Below are 23789 nucleotides of genomic sequence, written 5' to 3'. Positions count from 1 at the left end.
ATCCATTTATGAGCTGTCATTTCAATTAAATTCTATTTTTACAGTCAATTGCATTATAGGAGATTTTGCTCTGATATTTCAAATGATCAAAGAGTCATTGGCATCATCAGGTTTGCAATGGCAAAGCAAGCTGTATGTGCAGTACATCATTCTGCTCACTTGTGGAACCCAAACATGGTCTCCATGCAACAAAACAAACAACACAGAGCCACAAGTTCAAAACTGCATCTGACCCTGTAGAGGGCTGCAATGGTTGGAATCACCACATCGCCTTCACCCTCTGACCCTTACCTCCTCCTTGTCTGTAGTTGTCACTGCAAATGCTGTCTTGTTACACCATCTTGATGTTGTGCTACTCTGTGTCACATGAGGCTGAATGTGGGGCAGAGTTGCACGTGAGAACCTGGAACATCTATTCTGGAATAAAAAAAAATAGCATTCTTCAACTAAAATATTCTGTAAAATATAGTATCACAAAATTGTGTATAGTACACATTTTACTCTCATACTACCCTGGAGGCTAATAACATAGCAATGTCTGTAGCCGTGTTGTCCACCTGACCCTTTTAAGAGAATCACACTGGGATATTTTGAGGAGGAAAACTCCAGCTGACATGTGCAAGAACAGCCATGGGTGTGGCAAAGTAGACAGCTCAAGATGTTCCGCTTCACCCTGAAGTGTGTGGTAGGCATACTCCTGCTATCTTGCCTTGCATCATTATTTCTGAGTATTAACCAGCCTCGTCACACTTACCCACCTGCAATACAATCTCACGGTGTTGGTTTCAGGTAGACAACTGGCCTCTCTTTAAATTGTACTCTTACTTTATTTAATTTACTATGGCTTTTCCTCTAATGGTAGAGAAGCCAGGGTTAGGGAAAATGGTCAAATGCTACACATTATTTTTCATATGTATTTATATAAATTCGTGTTTGTATATAACTATTTCAGCATTTTTCATAATCCTCTGATGATTATAATGAAGATAATGAAGCTCTTGGTCAAGTTCTTTTGGTAAGCCATATATGTGCACATTTACACATATGCTTGTGTAACAGCCAATATACTTTTATGGAATATATCACATGTATATTACTAATGCTGTTTTTTTCTTAAACATTTTTTATTTTATTTTTAAATTTAAATTAGAAATAAGGTTGCTTCACATGTCAATGCCAGTTCTCTCTCCCTTTCCCTTCCCTCCTCCCATGCCCTCCCACCAATCCCTCCATCCCTCCTCCCACAGTCTCCACTCCTTTCCCCAGGGAAGGTAAGGCCCTCCATGGGGGGGGGTGTCCATTACTAATGCTCTTTTAAAGATGAGGATACTGTGGATTAGAAGGTCAGGCAACTGAAACTTTAAGTCATTTTGAAAGAAAGTTTATCATATGTGGCAACCTTAATTCTAAGCTATGCCCACACAGTTTACAGATTTATTTTTAAAAATAAATATCATTGCTGGGCAGTTGTGGCACACACCTTTAATCCCAGCACTCGGGAGGCAAAGGCAGGAGAATCTCTGTGAGTTCAAGACCAGCCTGGTCTACAAGAGCTAGTTCCAGGACAGCCTCTAAAGCCACAGAGAAACCCTGTCTTGAAAAATCAATAATATATATATAATTTTACCAAAGATTTTGTAGTATGTGTTAAGAAATACACTATATAGTATCAGAGTCCACGTCTCTTGTTCAAACTACTGTATTCTGAGACATAGCATTGCAAAGTATTCCAAAATCTAATCTCAGTTCATTATTAAAATTTCATTATGCACAAAGTGATACATCTTTCATTATTGAAAATTTATTGAAATATGCTCAAATATTCATTAACAATTTGTCTTTAGAAAGTGATTATTTAGAGGAAATGGAGAGGCATAGGTAGAAAAAAGAAATAATAAGAAATCCATTTATCATTGCATTTAATAGACGACTGAGTTATTTTTATGAAGTCACCAAACTGCCAGCAACTGTACTTACATAGTTTTCTCAGAATTGGATCCAGAGCTACTTGTGTCAGAATCACGGGGGGTCTTGTTAAATGCCATTTCCTAGGCCCCTCCCATGACATAATAAATAAGAGCCTTTGGGGATAAGCTCCAGGAATCTCTGTTTAAAAGCATATACTTCCTGTGATCCTCCTGTCCAGCAACGTTTGAAAACTAATGCTCTGGGACTTTCATTGTTCCTCATAATGTCAATGTGACAAATTATTGGCAATACAGTTGATGATAGAAAAATGGTGTTTCAGCTAGATAGCGCTGGAAAGTGTCCCAGAATCACTCAATGAGAACAGCAGAGCTAGTTTTGGACCTGCTGGTACATCAGCAGCAATCAATTAGAACCTACCTACATTTGGATTTCCTGAGGCAATGGGAGCTGATTAGTGTATTCAGACGCTTGCATGGATGGCTAAGGAGAGAATATTCACTTTAAAGAAAAATTCTCTTACATGTTGACCTTGTGTGTGAGCTAAGATTCCTATTACTAGGTCACAGAGTTTATTGGAAAGAAACGAGCCATTTACCAAAGGTTTTGCAATGGGTGCTAATCAGAAGCTGCCTGTCAAGTTGAAGTAGTATCGAGAGGCTCAGAGTAAGAGCTCTTGGGTCCTAAATGGTTCCCACCAAATACCAAACCTATTATCATGATTGGCTGTTATAGCCCTCCAAACAGCAAAGTGATTAAATTGGTCGTTATGAAACCCTAAAGATGCATAATTATGACAAATAAGACTCAAGTGCAGGGAGATTTCTGTCTTACTGACTAGATTACATTTCAAGGAGGCATGGATGAGGGAATGTTTCCCAACCCAGTGTAGTGAAGTGCAGGCTACTGAAGACCTGGATTCTCTTGGTCCTCACCTAAGTCTCTCATGTTCAACATCTGAACATACTCAGTTTTGGAGCTTCTCTGGCTCTTAACCCTAAATGTCACCTTGTGCCTCATATTCTTTCCATGTAAGACATTCATGTGTCCATTGGCAGCACCGGGTGGCTCTTGAGAGGATTGTGGCTTTATTCTGAGTCACTCTAACTTGCTCTCTATCAAGTCACCAACATCAATGTGCTTTTTTGATTCATCTATCATGACTAGAAGAAATGCTTTAAAAGGACTGTAAAATGTGCTGCTTCCCTCCAGTCTATGTGTCATCTAAGGATTGAAGGAAATAACTCTGGCGATGAAGTTCTTTGCCAAAAAAACAACAGTTCCCCCTTTGAAATGCACACACTGAAAGACCTTATAAAATATGCTTGGATTACCAACAATAAAGATGTACCAGGCTGCGGCAAGGAACTCTAGATAAGTCACACTTATTTTATACTTCAGCAAGATAAAGGAGACTGATCACATGCATCAAATTTCTTGATAGGATATTTTTCTACTTTTGCAGATTGACAAAGCATTCAATGAAGCCTTACTTATTCTTTGGAAAGTTAACAGTCATATCATCCTAATTTATCCTCCACTATCAAACTTGGTCTGTAGTATAAAGCCTTGTCGTTAGTGCAAATTGAACTGCTATTTAATTCTAGTATTTGCCCAATTACTTGTATCTTCTTGGAAAAGGAGTATCTTTGATAGCAGTGGCTCTCAATCTTCTTAATGCTGCAGCCCTTTAATACAGCTCTTATGTCGTGGTGACCCCGTCAACCATACAATTATTTTCATTGCTACTTCATAACTCTAATTTTGCTCCTGTTATATGATAATGTAAATATTTTTTAGAGATAGAGGTTTGTTAAGGGGGTGGCAATCCACAGGTTGAAAACCAAAGTTATAGAGTGTTACATGAGAGAATACAAAAGATAGGCTTGGTGGCTGATGTTTCAAAGAGAAAAGATATTATCACCAGAAACATACTATTTTCTCTGCTTTGTTCTCTGAACCAAAGCTCTTCGCTGGTCCCATTTTTCCTTTTCTGCTCTCCTTGTGAGTTTTTTTTCACTTTCTTCAGTTCTATTTACCACATATCTTGAACTATATTCTCATGCCTTGACAACTCATTTAATGTAAAAAACTGAATACCCTTTAAGAAATAAAGCATCAGTAATTTCTACTTAGGTGTTCCTCATTCAGAGAAAGGCTACAGTTGTGTTGGTGAGAAAGGGAAACAGTAAAGTAAAGGGAATCAAAACTTTCTGAAGGATGAATTTTAATCAATTCCAAGTATGTTTTAACACTATCATGGAAGCATAGAAAGGGAAAATAAATAAAGATGTGAAAGAAAATAATGAAAAATTTGTCTAAGACAACTACAAAAACAGTTGTAAATACATGGTTTAGAATGTATTAGTCATGAATAAAAGACATGGCTCAGTGGTTAAGAATGCATAGTGCACTTGCAGATAGTCTAAGATCAGCTCCCAGGATCCATGTTGGGTGATTCACAATCACTTGTAACTCCCAAGGGATCAGACATTTTCTTGACTTTGTAAGTACCCACACTCAAGTGTGCATACCACCCAGCACTTACACATATATACATAATTAAAATAAAACAAAACATTTTTAAGAAAATATTAGCCAGGTTGATTAATAAACTATTCTTTTACTTATAAAAATGATAGTGATTAGAAAAACATGCTAAAAATCAATATATTTTTAATGTTGTAGCTGTCTAAGTTTTAGGACTATGTCTTATCTGAAGGTGTGATGGCTACTTTCGGTTGTCAACTTCACTACATCTGGAATTAACTGAAACTTGAGTAGCTGGCTGGCTATACCGGTGAAGGATTTGTTTTTCTTTTCTTTTTTTTTCTTTTTTTAATTCATTTTACTTACCAAGCCCAGTTCCCCTTCCTCCCCTCCTCCTGCACCCCACCTCCCCTAAGCCCACCCTATCCATTCCTCAAGAAGAGGTAAGGCCTCATATTCAGTTGAGGCAGGACCAAGACCCTCCCTGCTGCATCACGGCTGAGCAAGGCATCCCACCATATGGAATGGGCTTCAAAAAGCCAGCACATGGATCCTGGTCCCATTGGCAGGGGTCCCACAAACAAACCACATTACCCACATGCAGAGAGCCTAGTTTAGTCCCATGCAGACTCCTGAATCTGTGAGCTCCTAGGAGCTCAAATCAGCTGTTTCTGTGGGTTTCCCTATCAGGCTCTACAACAACAAGACTGGAACATCTCACTGCAGGAGAAGCAAACAAAAGCACCCTTTAAAATAACACCATGAAGATGATAGAGGCCCATAAAGAGGAAATGAAAAATTCACTTAAAGAAATGGAAGAAAAACAAACAACAAAAAATTGGAAGAAATCAGTAAATCCCTTAAAGAAAGTCAACAAAACAAAATTAAAAACATAACCAGGTGAAGGACACACTTTCAAACTTGAAAATTGAAATAGAGACAATAAAGAAAACACAAATCTAGAGAATTTGGGTAATGTAAAATCTGGGTAAACAAACAGGAACTATAGATGCAAGCATCACCAACAGAATACAAGAGATGGAACAGAGAATCTCTGGCATTGAAGATATGATAGAGGACACAAATTCATTGGCTAAAGAAAACATTAAAGCCAACAAATTCATAACACAAAATGCTCAAAATTTTTGAGACACCATGAAAAGAACAAACCTTAGAGCAATAGGGATAGAAGGAGAAGAATACCAGCTCAAAGGCACAGAAAATATATTCAACAAAAATTATAGAAGGAAACTTTCCCAACCCAAAGAAGGAAATGCCTATGAGGATTCTGAAGCAGAAATATTAAACTAAACAAATTTAGGGATGTCCTATATTTATTGAAAGAGAAACCACTTTCGTGAAAAGCCAAGAAAGCCGAGAACCAAAGGTCCACACACTTCTCTCCAGGTTGAAACCTAGACCCAAAGAGAAAGAGTCTCCTCCCCCTAGCTCTATTTGCCAGGGTACCTTCTAAGCACCCATGAACACACCCACATGGGAGCTGTCAGCCCTTATGGATATGTAAAATCACTCCCTACAGGATTTTTTTCTTAATTATCTGAAGTGGGAATACCCACCTTTAATCCAGACCTCTTGTGGTGGGATGATTTGCCTTTATTATGGGCCACACCTTCTGGTGACAGCCTAAATAAAGGACATGTAAGAAAGAGCCTTACAGTCTTTGCTGGTTTGCTTTTGCTCTAGCTGGCAAGTCTTATCCCTTCACTGAAACTAAAGCCTACTTCTTTGGAATTATGGTGTATACTGAAGACCAACTAAATAAAGCATTCAGCATCATGGACAGAACAACTACTGAATTCTTGGAGCATTCATTGGTAAATGGCTATTGTTGAACTAACTGGGCCACAGCCTGTAAGCCATTCTAATAAATCAATCCTCTTCATTTATATTTGTATGTAAATATATGTATATATATGCACAAACACACACACACACATGAGAGAGACAGACAGACAGAGAGAGAGAGAGAGAGAGAGAGAGAGAGAGAGAGAGAGAGAGAGAGAGATTTTGGTACCAGAAGTGATTCTAGAGCAATAGAAGTACAAGAATAGATTTTTTATGTATCTGGGATGGGATTTCCAGTTTGCCAATGCCTACAGTTAGTGAAGCCTCTCCTAGAAGCTCAGAGAGTATAGGAATCCCATAGTATAACCATTTTACAAACTTAAGAAGACAAATGTATTTGATTAGAGGCAATGGATTTGATCGCACTGTATAGAAAATGTTTGACAATTTGCAGAAAAATAAAGAAAATAATGATGCTGTTTGGTTTCCTTGCATTTTTGGAGAAAATGACAAAGGAAAAGAAAGCACTCCATGATAAAATTAGCCAGGTTCAAGCATCTCAGAATACAGCGAGGCACAACAATGAATTCAGGAATAAAACTGGCATGCTCCCGATGTACATAAACAGTCTAATGGTTGCAATGTGTGACCTGGAAGAGAACCTTCTCTCCCACAGTTACAGAGCGCAAGTTGTGGAAAATCAAACCATGGCCCTCATTATAAGGTTGGCTGAATTACAAAGAAAATCCAAGGCCCAGCTTTGAAGGGGTCAGTGATTAAAGTAACAGCATTAATTGGTAAAGAATGGGATCCTATAACCCGGGATGGGAGTGTGTGAGGGAGGACCCTATTGAAACTGAGAACTTTGAACCCTCAGATTCTCAAGGGTTTATCTCACCTGAGGAAATAGTCTCTCCACCTTCAGCAGAAGATGTACTCCTACCTCCCACTGCCTGAAATATTGTTTTTATTTTCATTTTGGATAGAGGAAATTAATCCCTCACTGTCTGCTAAACCAGTAATGAGTTTCCCTGAAGAAAATGCCAAGCAAGACAAAAAGAGATGTCCCTCATGCTGCCCCCATTGTTGCCTCTAGAACTATAACCAGACTAAAGGCTAAACAGGCTCCTAAAGGGGAGATAGAAAGTATAGTCCACAGGGAGGTACAGTGGACTCAGTGAGTTTTCTAATTCATTGAAGCAGAAATCTGGGGAACATGTGTGGGAAAGGATTTTAAGGGTGTGGGTTGCTGGTGGAAGGAGCATAAAACTGGATCAGATCGAGGCTATTGATATGGAACCACTGAATGTAGATTCTAGGTGGAATCTTGCACAATTAAACAACATGTTAAAAGTTTGTCTGAATGGTTGACTGAAGCATTGACCAAAAGATGTGCAACTGAAAGGAGTTACAGATGCTTGATGCCTGATATCCCTTGGCTTAATGTTGATGGAGGGATTTTAAAGATCACCGAAATTGCAATGCTAGAATGGGTACACTGTATAAAACCTAATCCCCCACAATGGGAAAGCCCAGAAGATATGCCTGCCACTAATCCTATAAGATGCAAAATTGTGAGAGGGGCACCCGCACATTTGAAAAGATTTGTTGTCACTCTTTCCCTTGTGCCAGACCTTAGGGTTGGAGATACTGCTGCTCAATTGGATAAATTAAATGTAATGAGTTTTATTGAACCAAATGTTCTTGGCTTGCAAATGGGACACAGTAACAATGGTCCACTAAGTTACCATGTGTCCTAAGCTATCCATCATGAGCTGGGTATTATCTGACCCACTAAACCATAAAGTAGGACATACACAGTAACAATCTATTATCACATGCAAGTGGTATATTTGTGATTGGGCCTGAAGGCACAAATGAGTTACATGAAGTTACCCAAATTCGTATGATTTCTACTCCTGGTATTATGTCATCTGCTGCCAATCACTCACCTATAGCCTCATGGACTGTTCCCTATGATCGGTTGACTAAGGAAGAGAAGACTAGGGCCTGGTTTACTGATGGTTCTGTACATTTTGCAGGCACCACCTAGAAGTGGACAGCTGCAGCATCACTATACTTTTCTGGGAAAACCCTGAAAGACACTGGTGGAGAGAAATCTTCACAGTGGGCAGAACTTTGGAAAGTATACATTGTTATACATCTTGTTTTGAAGGAGGAATAGTCATTGTGGTCATTCACTGATTCATGGGGTATGGCCAATAGATTGGATGGATGATCAGGGACTTGGAAAGAACATAACTGGCAAATTGGTGAGAAAGACATCTGGGGAAGAAGTATGTGGATGGATCTCTAAATAAGAAAAGGATGGGCCCAGATATATGGCACCATTTCCTGGGGTGACCAGTCCATGACCTGGTGGCAAGTTGACTGCATTGGACCACTTCCTCTGTTGAGTGGACAGAACTTTATCCTTACTGGAGTAGAAATTTATTCATGTTAAAGATTTACCTTTCCTGCACATAATGTACAAAACTATCATCTGTGGACTTACACAATACCTTATCTACCATACTGGTCTTCAACAAAGGATTGCTTCTGACCAAGAAATTCACTTGGTGACAGATAAAGACCTGTGTGACACTGGGCCCACAATCATGGAAATCCACTGGTATTACCATGTTCTCCACTATCCAGAAGCAGCTGGACTGACAGAAGAGGGAATGGCCTTTTGAATAAACAGTTACAGTGCCAATTAGGTGGCAGAGCCATGTCCTGTGATTAAGTCACTGGGAAACCATAGTCTAATCCAGGCAAAATGGCAAAGGGTACTTTCAGCTAAGGTCACATGACCAGTTTTATAAATCAGTTTTATATATGTTTCTATTATATTTTATTGGAATGTGTTTGTGCAATATTTGTGTTTTTCCTCAATTTCTCTATCAGACAATGTTGCATTAATTAAAAGAAGGTCAGTGCTTATTATATTTAAGTTTTGAGATATCAAAAGAATGTTCTTCAAGAGACAATGCCACCTATTCCAAGTTTATAATGCATTTGTGGTTGTATGAGGGACAGTATATCATGTTAGGCATAATTATGATCTGGTAAAATATATAATTCATTTGTGATCCTTTGTGAGATAGTTAAATCATGTTGAGCATAATTATGGCCACACTATCATTTTAATTTAGAAATTAAGAATGACTAAGAAGATATGATTGTGTGTCATTTTGGGAAGAGGTGGACTTGTGGTGGCTGTTCTTGGTTGTCAGCTTAACTACATCTAGAATTAAGTGGAATCCAAGTAGCTGGGTACACCAGTGAGGGGTTGTCTTCTTAATTAATTAAATCATGAAACATCTATCCTCTCAGATTCAAAAACTACTGGATTTTGGAACTTCCACTGGTAGACAGTCATTTTGAACTAGCTGGACCACAGTTAGTAAACCATTCTAATAATGCATGTATGTATGTATGGTATGTATGTATGTATACTCATTGTATAAATTCTGTTCTTCTAGAGAACCCTGACTAATACAGAATTCTTCATCCTTAATCTATCTTCAATTAGTTATTGTCAGTATTACTGAACCTGAGGACATCCTGAGGACATTCTGGTATATCGTTTGAATGAAAAAAAAACCTTTAATTTTGTTTCAACATGGAAAACATTGTCAGTGGAATGTATATTTAACTAATGTTAACCATATAACCATAGTGAAATACATTCAATGGAAGAAAACAAATTATGTAATACTAGGGAGTGTTTTTAGTGAAATTTTTTATGTAATGTTTTATTAAAATTAAGGGAAAATGGATCACCTTGTTTCATTGTAGTTCAAAGTTCTGGAATAAGATGAATCATTTAATATTTGTCAAAGAGAAAGGACAGTGAAGATGTCAAAATAGATATTCAGCTAGAGAGTATTTAGAGGAAATTCACATTTGGCTTTAGACAAGTCAATACATACAGTTCTTGGCGCTTTTAAAATTTCAAATCATGTGTATATATGGAAAAATCTAGAAGGAGTGATGTTATTCCTGGTTTGCTGGAAGAACAGAGTTTGAGGGCTCTATCTATGCATGTAATAATAGAGGGAAGAAGCACCCATATCATTTATGTAGAAAGAAATTCTGTCTTTAACATATTTTTCTGTGTTGCTCAGTATTTTCAAAAGCCCCACATCGTAGTTTTTATTTGAGAGGTGGTCCAGAGTTCATACACAGTACAATGCATTCTGACTCAGTTGTGAAATAGCAGATGTACTGATATAGAAATATGTCAAGAAAGTGGTGTGTCAGTGAAAAAAAAGATATATATATATGTATATATATATATATATAATCTCTTACATGTTTCCTAAGTTTTTTGCTTGGTTTTGTTTTGTTTTGTTTTGGTTTTTGTTTTTTTTTGCGGGGGTTCCTGGTGACCACAACCAGGGTTTTGGTATTGCGATGCAAGCTGTCTGCTACTGAATTAAACTGCCAGCCCCTTCTTAAACTTGTGGCTGTTGACCCAAGCAAGTGTTAGTCACTTAGTGGATATTTCTACTGTTCCTGTACAAGGGAGAGAAGAAAATTAAAAGGGATTTATAACGCCAGGCTAACTCATTATAAGTTATAATCCTTGAAATTCCCATTAACTCCATGGAATACAATGGTAACCAGCTATTGTTTGCAGAATGAATGCGCACCTCCCACAATGTTATAATCTTTTAATTTTATTTATATTTTAATTTCATTTTACATTCCAAACACAGTCCTCCCTTCCACTCTTTCTCCTGCCCTCCTTGTCTTTACCCCAAGTCTACCCTCCTACCTTGTAGCTTCAAGGTCTGAAAACACTGAGTTAAAAAGGAGGGAAAGGACAGTGATGGCATTATTATAATTACCTTGGATGGCAGAAAAGCTCCATTTACCCTCACAGTACATTACACAGAACTAATTCTTGTCGTCTTCTCTCATGACAGAGGAATCTCAGAAATGAGACCTTGCTTTTGCTCAGGAAGAACATGAACAGGAAAAACAAATCCCTTTCTCTGCTGTGGTCACACAGGTGGTCTCCAGAGAACCATGTACTCTTTTCTAATGGAGTATCATTGCTTTCTTTCCAAAGGAACAATCATAATAACTGGATGCATTTTGAATTCCACAATCATCCCCAAAATGCACCACCTTTACCCATGAAAGCCAAATGTACCCCTTCCCCCCACCTCTGGTTAAAAGGCAAAAGAATGTGTTGTCCATCCCCCACTTCATGCACATCTAACAATAGTTTTAGAATATACATGGTGTTATTAAGTATACTACTTCACTGGCCAAAAGGATGCATGGGAGGTACACACTGATCTTTGGGTCAAAGCAAGTCCAAGATTTCACTGATCATTATAAAAGATCCTCTTTAATCTAATGGTAAGATATGACTGGTGCCAGCTTTTGATTGTATGCTCTTGTCCATTTTTTCTCTGAGTTGTTCCTTAGTCTTCCAGCTGAGAATAGGTCTTATCACTTACTTACATTTACTTTATCGTATCTGAAGTGGGAACTTGGAAATGTACTCCTCTGAGAGGCTATACTTCTTTGCTTCATTGTTTTTTCATAATTTCCAAGAGTTTCAAAAATATAAATCAAAGGGCTGGAGAGATGGCTCAGCAAGTAAGAGTAATTTCTGGTCTTCTAGAGGTCCTGAGTTTGGTTCACAGGACCCATATTAGACAGCTCACAACTGCCTGTAACTCTAGATCCAAGGAATTGTGAAGGCAAGGCATAGGTGTAAAGATTTCACTAGACGCAAGAAAATGATAAAGGGGAGTTTATTGGGGAACACTTACACATAAAAATACAAAGAACCCGGGGAGCATTTCTTTGCCTTTCCTATCATATCAGCTGACTCACCAAAAAGATGATGCCAAAGATAGCCATGCCTCAAGCTTCCCTCTTTCTGCTTCCATCCTCCTGAAGCTATGCCCAAAGGGGTGTGGCCACCATTACAGGTTGGTCAGCTAGACACTGCTACAGAATTGGATGCCCTTTCAAGCGTCATGGGCACTTTCACATATCTGGCATACACCCACACAGACATGCACATATACACATAGATAAAAATAGTTCTAAAATAATACACACACACACACACACACACACACACACACACACACACACACACACACACACACACACACTGGAAAGATATCCCCAGTGGTCAATAGTATCAATTTTATCTTGGAGGTAACCAATAGCTTTCTAATTGGAAATATGTCCTGCACAATTAAATGGAATTCATGCCCTGTTCTGTAAACCTAGTTAACTATCCAGAGTTAGAGAGTGCCACAGAATCTAAAGGAAAATCTATTGCTGCCATTTTCCTAAACCAAATAAATTTCTAACTTTATTCTTAATACTAATTCTTATGTCCACAAAGAAATGTAATTTATTATACCCTTTGTCAATGCAGCTTCTTTTTTAAGTAGATGCAGGTCATTACAGAGATCCATAACTGGTAAAATGCAGAGAAAATAAGTTGACTACCCCCAACTGGTGCATCTATAACACAACCCTATACTAAAAACGCAGGGAAAATTGCAGAAGACGGAGTGAAAAGATCTAAGAGCCAGAGGACCAAGGTGCCTACTGCATGACAGTGTCTTCTAGTCATACCAGAGAAACTGCACTAGTGAAATTTCTGCATTAAGGTAGCTCAAATAAAACATGCCTAGTGACACTAGCAGTCAGCAAGCCAACATATATGTGGGAAATTTCATAAGGCTTTTCCTCTGGATAAAGAACTATAGACAATCAATGATAAGAGAGCAAATCAGTTTTCTCTAGTGATGATTGCCTTGATAAGTTATCCTATCTCAAGTAGTTAGCCATAAGCGCTTGCACATGTGAGAAAGATAGACTCAGTATGGTATATGTGACTGTGTATAACTCTCTCTCTCTCTCTCTCTCTCTCTCTCTCTCTCTCTCTCTCTCTCTCTCTCTCTCTCTCTCTGTGTGTGTGTGTGTGTGTGTGTGTGTGTGTATAACAATAATAATTAATGAAAAGACAAATTTGAGGGTGGCATGGCAGGAATTAGAGGGGAGATAAGGGGAAATGGGTAGGTGGATAGCATATGTTCTTTTGGGAATTGTTCTCAAGCCTGTTTTACATCCTTTGCTTCCTAAACCCTGCATCACCTTTCCAACCAGCTTAATGCTTGCTATGCATGCCCATACCAATAACATGATCTTTTCCCTGAGTTCTTTAATTAATGAACAGGTTTTATTGATTCTTTGTCACTCTTAGTCTTTTAAAACCCCATCTCATACGATTTGGAATCAAGAAACAGTTGGCTGTTACACCTTTCAAAGCTCTAAATTCCTGGACATTATTTAGTTTGGTTTCTAATTCCAAACTTGTCAGTCATCTCCCTTGCTCTCCTATTAGGTGGTTACATTTTGCTGATCCAGAAATGAGCCCCTTAACCAGGTGTGTGAGCTACAGGACACCTGGGTAATTCTTTGTCAGAGCCTTCATGAGGTTACAGTGGAATAGATTGGGATACTAACTCAAAATAACTCATCAGAACTGGAGACTCGACTTCCAAGTTTACCCAGTACTTGTAATAGTTGTAGAATCTTGGGAAATTTTGACTTTCCTCCGAGGGAGTGCTTCTATGGAACCATTCACAGAAAGATTTCTTCAGGGCCTTGCTCTAAAAGAAATAAAAGGTAAGGAAAGGGATGTGGATTGGTGGCTAAATCTCTTGCTGTATAGTCATGAGGATCACATAAAGCCAGATGCTGTAGAAGGCCTTAAGCTAGCACTCCCTGAAAGTAACATGCCATCATTTCCCCATACTGTTTCATCATGCACACCAGACCTGGTGCATATGGCTGTAAAGTATAAGTACCAGAACACAGCATTTCTGGAGCCATCTTTGAGACTGGTTACAAAGTCAGACAATAGTGACAAAGAGATGCACAAGTGAAAATTTACCGAACACAGTTGTGCACCAGAAGTCATTTTACAGTCAATAAAAGACTACATTTGGAATGGTGTTCCATTAGATTGTGTCCTCTAGTGTCATCATGTCTGTGTCAGTCTTAGAACATACTTTCTCATGTTCTCACAGTGACTGTGCACCTAACAATATGTTTCTCACCATGGTTCTAACCATTTAATAATCTCAGCTGTATTTTGCTGCTTCTTATCTTAGAAATACATCTAATTCTTAAATAAATACTAACCTTTCAGTAGTTCATCAACTGACTACTAAGCTCATGCCATCTCTGACAGTGTTATTCCACCAGAGTTCTGTTCCCGGTACCTGAGATACTCAACATTGGCTGTCACAATAAGCCCTAAATTTTACTAAATATTTCATATTTTTAGGATCTCTACAACCAAATCTTCTCCCAAGTAACCAGAAACATCTGTGAATGAAAACTTTATGACAAGATTTAATTTCTCAGTGTCGATTATGAGTGCCTGTACGCTCTAAGTCCTATCTACATTGGTCTGTTCTCAACACTTCCCATGTGTACTCAAAGCTCTACTCACAACCTTCCTCTTCTTCTGGGAAACACTCTTCTCACTTGACTGAAATTCACACCCTTCCAAACCTGAGCAGAAGCCTCACACATTCAGTCACAGTGCCACCAGAAACAGATGCATCACTTTGTCAACCATGCTGCCAAGCATCCTGACAGTGTTTACTCTTCAGAGGAACCCTAGTTGTTATATCCAGTTTCCATCATTCACTAAGTCCTTATCAGGAATCATATAAAACTACCTATTAAATACGTGAGTGAATACACGAGTGCTTGGACAAGGCTCGTTCTTCCTTTCAGCTGCACCCATGTATCTCCCTAATCACCTCATGCATGGTGTAAACCCTGTTGTAAGATACAGGAAAGCGCCGGGTGGTGGTGGCGCATGCCTTTAATCCCAGCACTTGGGAGGCAGAGGCAGGCTGATCTCTGTGAATTCGAGGCTGGGCCTCCAAAACAATACAGAGAAACCCTGTCTCGAAAAACCAAAAAAAAAAAAAAAAAAAGATACAGGTATGAGCCAGAGGTTTGATTGAATGAGACCATCCAAGAAGAATAGCTACAATATGAAATTATTTGCTTTCCTGTATCTTTTGGAACCCAAAATTGGACACACACACAGAGAGAGAGAGAGAGAGAGAGAGAGAGAGAGAGAGAGAGAGAGAGAGAGAGAGATCTTTAATTCCCCAAACAAACCTGCGTTTGATATCCCCAAAAACTGAACAACTATTTCTCATTCATGCCCATTTTCACTCCTGATTCATTTTGTTTGTAAATGGCAGGCACCCTCTTTTCCACAAGCCAGAATTGTCCCTGGCCACGCCAGATTCTTCCCATGTACTTTGTTTCTCACCCCACCCAAAAAACGTCCCTAAGCTTGTACTGTAAATGTCCCTTGAAATGTTTGCACTCTCCTTATGGCTTTCTATCTCTCTCTTCTGCTTTGTCTAGCTTGTTGCTAGAGCCTCCTAGCTGGGTTTCCTACCTCCTGTCTGACATTCCTCCAAGCTGTTTCTCACACTGCTGTCAAGTGATTGTTCTATAACACAATCCTGCCAAATGTCATTCCCAATTCAACACCATCCATAGTTTCCCACTGCCTGCATTTAATATCACCGCCTTAGTGCAGACACACAACATGTTCTGGCTTTCCCCTTGCAAACATACAAAGTCAGACATTTTTGCCTATCCAGTACTTATCTCTGAAAATCCAATTTGAGAAGCTATTCATAATTTAATAATTGACTGGTCTTGCCAAGTTCTGCCTTTTCATGTGTTCCATTTTCTCCCTGTGTACTAATTTATTTCTCCTGAAAAAATATTTATTATGGACAGTGCTCCGTGTGACTACTTACTACTACTTACTGATGACACTCATGGTTATCAGAAACCTTATTCCTGCAGAGTAGAAAATCCAAAATCAGAATGAACTTCATAACTTAGTCTTTCATTTCTTCATCATTGCTACTAAATGCCACATGAATGTTGAGATTTTTCTATAATGAGCCACTACATTTTTCTTTTGGTGTCTGAAAAAGGCAGATTTATTTTGGGCTTTTTTTATTGTATCTTTATATTGGTGGAGGCATCAAGGAAGGAGTGGACTATAGAAAGGTTTGAATTTGCATGGTATCAACTGACCTCTTTGGCAAGCTATTCACACTTTTGTCATATGACTTGTTTTTTTTGTTTGTTTGTTTTAAGAGTCTCCATGGGTTAAGACAAAGAAAAGAGATAACAGTATGCCCATGGAGTGGGGAGAGGAAGGCGTGAAGCCAACACAGACAGTGGCAGGCAGATAAATAGGAAAGATAAGCAGTTAAAAGTAAAAACAGCTGGGTGTTGGTGGCACACGCCCTTAATCCCAGCCCTTGGGAGACAAAGACAGGCATATCTCTGTGAATTCGAGGCCAACCTGGTCTACAAAGCAAGTTCCAGGACATGCTCCAAAGCAATACAGAGAAACCCTGTCTCAAAAACATAAATAAATAAATAAATAAATAAATAAATAAATAAATGTAAAAAATCCCAAGTACAAAAAAAAAGTTCTGGCCGTGACAGTGAGGGAAATAAATGGAGAAATACAATCACTACTGCTAGTAATTGAAAAAGCTTGGGGAAGCTTTACAAGCTCTGATGGGAGGTATGAAAGGCTGAAAAATGACCTGCAGAGAGAATCCCAGGAAAGGGGACAAGAAGCATAGGAAGGGGCTTTGCCTAAGAACCCAGTCACAGTGAGGATGTGGTGGACACTCAGGACATTTGGAATCTTACTGTTGACTGCGGCCTCAGCTTCGTCACAAGAAAAATTGTGAGCAGAATTTTCATCACATTTATTTAAAATACGTAAGCAGGTATCTAATAATCCCTGCTACATGAGATGAAGTTTCAAATCAATGTGGGATAATCATAGAAATCCAGATGACTGGGCAGCAGCATATAGACTAGGAAGTGAGAATGTATCAAACAGCTCCTGAACAGGAGTCACGTGATCCATATTTCCTGCCCTTGCCTTCCTGACTTCCTGTCCTTAAATGTTTCTTTCTCTATTGTCTCTTCTTCCTTCAAGATTAAAAAATGGCAATATTGATTCTCCAAGATAACTTTCTTTCTAATGAAAAAATTATTTTCCCATGGCACAAGTGATTAAAATGTGTGCTCATTGGACCTGTAATCCCTATTTTCTCATTGCCAAAGGCTCAGTTATCAACACTGGTACATTCCTAAACACATGGAAACTGAGCGCCTTCATAGATCCTAAAATTTTCTTGTGAGACTATACAGAGAAAGGTACTACAGAAAGAATAAGGTACTTTTCCTCGATGGATTTCTGCCTTGAACATTGGAAGAAGAGGGCAGGGGAGGTTGCTTAGAATTCATATACACAGATTTAGTTTTGTTTGCTTGTGGCATTGTTTAGTACTGATCTCAGAAATCAGTAGTCAGCCGCTATAGTTTACCACCATGGAGAAGTAAGAGAACTCACATAATATTGACAAAGACACTGTGGTTTTTGTTTGTTTCTTTGTTTGTGTTTTTGGTTTTGTTTGTTTGTTTGTTTGTTTTTTGTTTTTTGAGACAGCGTTTCTCTGTATTGTTTTGGAGCCTGTCCCAGAACTCGATCGGTAGACCAGGCTGGTCTCGAACTCACGGAGTTCCACCTGCTTCTGCCTCCCGAGTGCTGGGATTAAAGGCATGTGCCACCACCACCTGGCTGACACTGTGGTTGTTAGCATTGTCAACCAGATGTGATCTGAATTATCTTGGAGACAAGTGTCCTGGCAAACCCAAATGGGTTTGTTTATATTGGGTCAGTCTCTTCACATGCCTGCTAGGTATTATCTTGATTAGGTTATTTACAGTTGAAAGATCTACCATACCTGACAACACCATTCCCTGAGATAGGATCCTGGACTTCATGCAAAGGGGAAAGCCTAACTGTGGGTTCAGTGTGACCAGCTGCTTCAAACTCCTGCCACCTGACATCTCCACCATGATATCCTCCACCATCCAATTATAAGACAAAATAAATCCTTCCTTCCTTTCTTAAATTGCTTCTGTCAGCACATTTTATCACAGCAACAGAAAAAGTAAGACTGATACAACAAGTGACCTTCCTGCTTCTGAAGCAATAGCCAATCACGATTCCTATCATGATATTATGTAGATACTATCAAATCAGTATTCAGTACATATGTCTAGTAATCTGTTTGTGCTAGAGAATAGATGAAAGGTAGCAATGAGATATGTAATAAGATCATAAAATAATGGATAGAGGGCAATTCCACTATAAGTTGAAGGGTTAATAGGGTTGAAAGAGGTATTTTGTGACTTTGGAAGATTTATAATTTTTTATATGATCCCACTGTCAATGATGGAAAAAAAGCAAAATTAAACCCCCAGAATGAATTTAGAATAATACCTCCTGCTTTCTTTTTATTGTAAAAGCCCAACTTGTATAAACATCTAATAAATTGTTTCAGAAGAAATCTGACTATGGATCTTTAGTGGGCATTAGCTTCCTGCCATGAGAACCAGTTTGGAGGGTAGGACACCCCAAAACTCCTATCTATTTTGCATTCTATGTGGTCCTTGGGCTTGTTCCTTTTTAGATGCATTTTCCATAATAAAACAGTTTCTTATGGCACAACACTCATTTCACACCAGGAATACCATCTGTTGTGGGGCTATAGTTTATGGAGTTTAAATGTGAAGAGAGCTCAGACTGGGACCAAGGAACTATGACCTCAGGTTGAAAAAGGCCTCTTAGACATACTCCTCACAGCTCTGGTTATCACTGGTGAAATAACAATTCACCTCTCTGTTTGCTTTTACTGGAACTGACACTATAAGTTACAAAATGTAGTGAGATTTCAAAGAAAAGAATATGACCTTTAAATTTTCTGAAGCATAAAGGCCACTTCATGCAACAAAGAACAGCAAAAGCTATGTGGCCTTAAGAAGTGAGGGAGATGAGTTAGATTAGGGGATAAAAGGGGAGGCAGCTGGGACCTTGGGGTTGTCCTTTCTGAAGTCACAGGACTAAGGTCTCCTTTAAATGGAAAACAGAGGTGGTTGAATATCAAAAGTCCTCACACAGATAATAACCCAAAGATCTTGATAATTATGCAAGGTGACAAGAGCTCTATAAGCCAAGCTGATATTTTCAAAGTGTTCCATTATAGTTATATGAAAACAGAATTGAAAGGACTTTGAAAACAGACCAGTGTGTCCTACTATCTACAGTCCCAGAATTCTTAGAAATTAAGACATTTTTCTTTCCAGACTTAGGAAAAAGCAAACTCCAAACTAGAGTAATCAATATAGGCTTATTTTTCTTTTACACAGATGAAAAATACATCAGTGTTAGAAAGCTTTAGCTTTTTTAGAAGTTCAAAGAACTCTGGAAAAATTTAAAAATATCAAAAATATCTCAACAGCTAAATTTAAATTTAATAGAGAAATTCATAAATTTTGCATTTTATTGAAACTAAGTGGTGAAAATTGCAGTTTGAATGAGGGGATCATTTTTAATGGTGTAGAGGATGTCAAGGACATATTTTTTCATATGTCCCAACCTTTCCCAAACCTTGAATAAACTTTTAAAATTTGAATTATTGTGCCCAAATTCTGAACCCCAAAGCCACCAAGAGGCCTATTTCCATGCAAAGGCAAAGAGTCTTTTCTTGAAATTGTTTAATGAGCTAACCCCATTCGCTTGGGACCTTCATCCATCATCCACCGAGGCTGATGGCTGGAGAAAGACCCCAAGAAACTGCAAGGTGAGTATCTTAAAAGGCAGCATAAGGGGAGTGTCTAGGGTTATGAAACAGTCTCAGGATTGGTGAGCTTCCAGGTTTGGACAGCCTGCCCTGTGTTGATTGGTCAACTGGTTGTTATGGCCCATAGGCCCGCCAAGGGTGATTGCTATGCTCTGCATGTCACTGTTGCGTACTTGTCCATAAAGCACACCCAGAATCGTAAAGCACAGCCCTGCCAGCAAACTTCTGATTGGTTCCTTATCATGAGGAGGGCATCTGACCTCCTAGTGATCAGGACAGGATAAGCAAGGTCATGCAAGCACATGTTAGCCTGTCATGGCTACTGAAACAGGGAGGCTGGTCACTTCACTAATGAGACTTCTGACACATATTTTGATCAGTAAAGAACAAGTCAAATCTTATGGAAGGATGAAAGATAAGAAAACAAGAGAACTAAGGTACATTAATATAACTTAATAGACTATATAAGGAAAAGTGTCAAACAAGTATGTTAGTTATTACAGAGCTTCTTTTTTATTTTTTTTTTATTTTTATGAGGCAGGGTTTCTCTGTATTGTTTTGGAGGCTATCGGTCCAGCCCAGCCTCGAACTCACAGAGATCTGCCTGCCTCTGCCTCCCGAGTGCTGGAATTAAAGGTGTGCGCCACCACCGTCCGACTTAAAGAGCTTCTTTAAGCAGCAAAACCTTAAGCCTCATCAAAAAGCTTCAGTCTTTCTAATACACATTTACATTTACTAAACACCGATAGTATGTACAAAAGATACACCATAGTTAGAGGCATAATTTCTATCCTCTATCTAGAGAAACTAGGTATGTTGTGATCAGAATAATTATTCATGAAATTTTCTTATCCAAAGGGATTCCACTGTCCATTTTATTCTGGAGACTTCAAAGTACAAAGATTTATTTGTCTCTCCTGCATGGTTCTTACAAAGATGTATGAGAGACCATAGTCTAAACCATGTGTAAAGACTATTTATAGTCTTAGGTCTGAGAATGCTTTTAAAGGAAGCCACAAAGCCATCACAGACATATTTTCTAATATCAACTGAACACCACTTCTGCTAATAGATACTTGTAACTAACACTTCCTGATAATCTGGTAGACATTTCATATTGGTTATGACAGGACTGGCACACATTTTTCTCCAAGGTAATAAATCCCGTGTATCTTGGTTTCTTCTCACTTCCTTCTGCCATATAAGCTAGAACATTTAGACATCAATAGTTAACCTTTTCAACCACCTCTTGAATGTTTCCTTTCCAAAACATGTAAGAGCTCAAGATGAGCTTTACCTGGAACTGATGGAGAAGCTACAGCAGCACCAGCTTCCTTTTTCCTTTTATCTCTGTTTTCCTGTTTGAGTCCTTCCTCACCATGCTGCATGTCTTCATCTGTGTATTTTAAGTATTCCACTTCTGCTAGCCGATAGTGATCCCATGTTGTCTTTCCAATATTTATCTATGTGTGTTTTGTTCTCTGACTTCAATGCATAACTTAATTGTATTGTATTTTGTTTCTATTTTTAAGACTTTTATTTACTTATTTATTTATATTTATATAGTGTTCTGCCTGCATGCCATGAGAGGGCACCATATCTCATTATAGATGGCTGTGAGGCTCCATATGGTTGCTGGGAATTGAATTCAGGACTTCTGGGAGAACAGCCAGTGCTCTCAACCTTTGAGCCATCTCTTCAGCCACTTGTTTCTATTAATAAATGAATTTCTAATGTATTTTTCTTAAAATAGTGAACTTTAACATCTTACCTATGTACTTTGATTTCAGTTAAGTTTGGTTACCATTGGTTCATTATTAATGGTGAAAATCAGAATGTCCTTCACCTCATCTAATATTGTAGAGGTATAACAGCCCAAGCTAACATCAACAAGACCAAAGTGAGGCCATAGGTGAGGTCTGTCCTAAATCTTCTCTGCATTGTTCTTTCTCCACCTTATACTCCTCTTTCTTTCTCTCTCTCTCTCTTTCTCTCTCTCTCTCTCTCTCTTGCTTTCTTCTTTCTTTCCTCCTTCCTTTCTTCTTTCCTTCCTTCCTTTCTTCTTTTTCTCCCTCCACTTTTTCCTACACTTCCTCATTCCTTTTCTTCTTTTTTCATCATCATCTTCCTTTTCTTTTTTTTATTTTATTTTCCAGTTTAAATTTAGATAAGAAACAAGATTGCTTCACAAGACAGTTCCAGGTCCCTCTCCCTTTCCCTCCCCTCCTCCCGTGCCCTCCCCCCAACCCCCCCCCCGTTATCCCCTCATTCCCCCAGGGAGGGTGAGGCCCTCCATGGGGGTGTCCATAGTCTGTATTTCATATAGGGCAGGGCCTAGACCTTTCCCCAAGAGTTCAGGGTGAGAGTGCACCTCACATTGTTCTATGGGAGTCCAAAGTCCGTGTGTATACTTGGGATGGGTACTGATCTGCTGCCCTATGGCCAGAGAGTCTGGGAAACAGAAACGTCATTTAGTGGCTGATCGAAGAAGAGGCAGACTCCCTTGGTTAAGTACTGAGCTGAACTCAAGAAAGCCAGTAACAGAGAGGGAGGACTGATGATCAAAGGGATTAAGACTGGGCTGGTTTAACCCCCAGAAACAGCTGACCAGACAAAGGTTAACTCTTGAATCCCAGGCATCAGCCTGGGAATCCAGCATGGGACTGATCAAGACTTCCTTTTCTTTTTTGTTTTCCTTTTAGGACCACTCCTTTACTCTAGTCATTACTAGAATAAAATGTAGGATTTACATAGTATTATATTCCATAACAACATGCACTATTTACATAGTAAGTATACTGTTGACAATCTTGCTATCCAGAGCTTATTTTCTCCTTATATTTCTCTTCTCTGTTATAAAAGGAAAAAAATTTATAGTAAAGTACCAATGAATAGTTTAGTGTCATAATGTGAAAAGGATTGCTTGAGGACAGCAAGTCATTCACCTTCTCTCACCCAGAGTTTTCTTATCTGCAAATGGGGTTTATGTTTGCCTTCTGTCATTGTTGTGATTATCAACTGATAATCTGATATACTGATGAATCTTGTGAATGATAAACACATTTCCATCCATCATAATTTCTTCCAGAAACCAAAGTTTAACAGGCCTATGACCTATAAAAGTTGTCCTGAGGACATAGTTATGTGAAGTACATAAATATAATTTACTTACTTTAAAAACAAAAGCCATATCCTTCAGTTCTTTGAACCTGATCTTTGGGGATTTCATTTTAAAGGTCATTCATAATAATGTCTGTTGTTTCTGCCATTATATCTACTACTTTTATAAATAATATAGAATTAATACATTTATTAAACTATGGTTTTTTTTGGTTTTTCGACACAGGGTTTCTCTGTATTGTTTTGGAGGCTGGCCTAGAACTCACAGAGATCCACCTGCCTCTGCCTCCCGAGTGCTGGGATTAAAGGCGTGTGCCACCAACGCCCGGCTTTAAACTATCTTTTTAATGCATTAATGTGGCCTCCTTACATAATTGGAATCACTGGAATGTGCACCAATCGGCTACTGGAATGTAATCATAGAAAAGAAGAAAGGAAGAGAGGAGAGAAGAAATGGGAAGAACGCATTATTGTTGAAGGGCTTCTTGAGAAGTCAATGTGTAGAGTACTGCAGAGGTTACCAAAGATGGTTTGTGGTTTAGAAATCTCTGTTTTGAGAGAAGTAGGATAATTTGGTGACTTCAAAGATTATTTGTAGGCAAACTTTATTTTCCCAGCCACCAGTCCCAAGTAACCACACAGATTCTTAGATTAATTACAAAGGTT

At 38.7% G+C, this 23789-nt stretch overlaps 1 protein-coding gene across 4 annotated transcripts in view; it reads left to right on the top strand.

The window, feature by feature from the left end:
- LOC101835248 (limbic system associated membrane protein) overlaps positions 1–23789 on the top strand; it is a 2091329-nt gene that overhangs the window by 1898935 nt on the left and 168605 nt on the right. The gene's annotated exons all lie outside the window — the stretch shown is intronic.

Source organism: Mesocricetus auratus, unplaced genomic scaffold (assembly GCF_017639785.1).
Source record: "Mesocricetus auratus isolate SY011 unplaced genomic scaffold, BCM_Maur_2.0 Super-Scaffold_100008, whole genome shotgun sequence".
NCBI lineage: Eukaryota > Metazoa > Chordata > Mammalia > Rodentia > Cricetidae > Mesocricetus > Mesocricetus auratus.
This window is presented reverse-complemented; position numbering and strand designations above follow the sequence as displayed.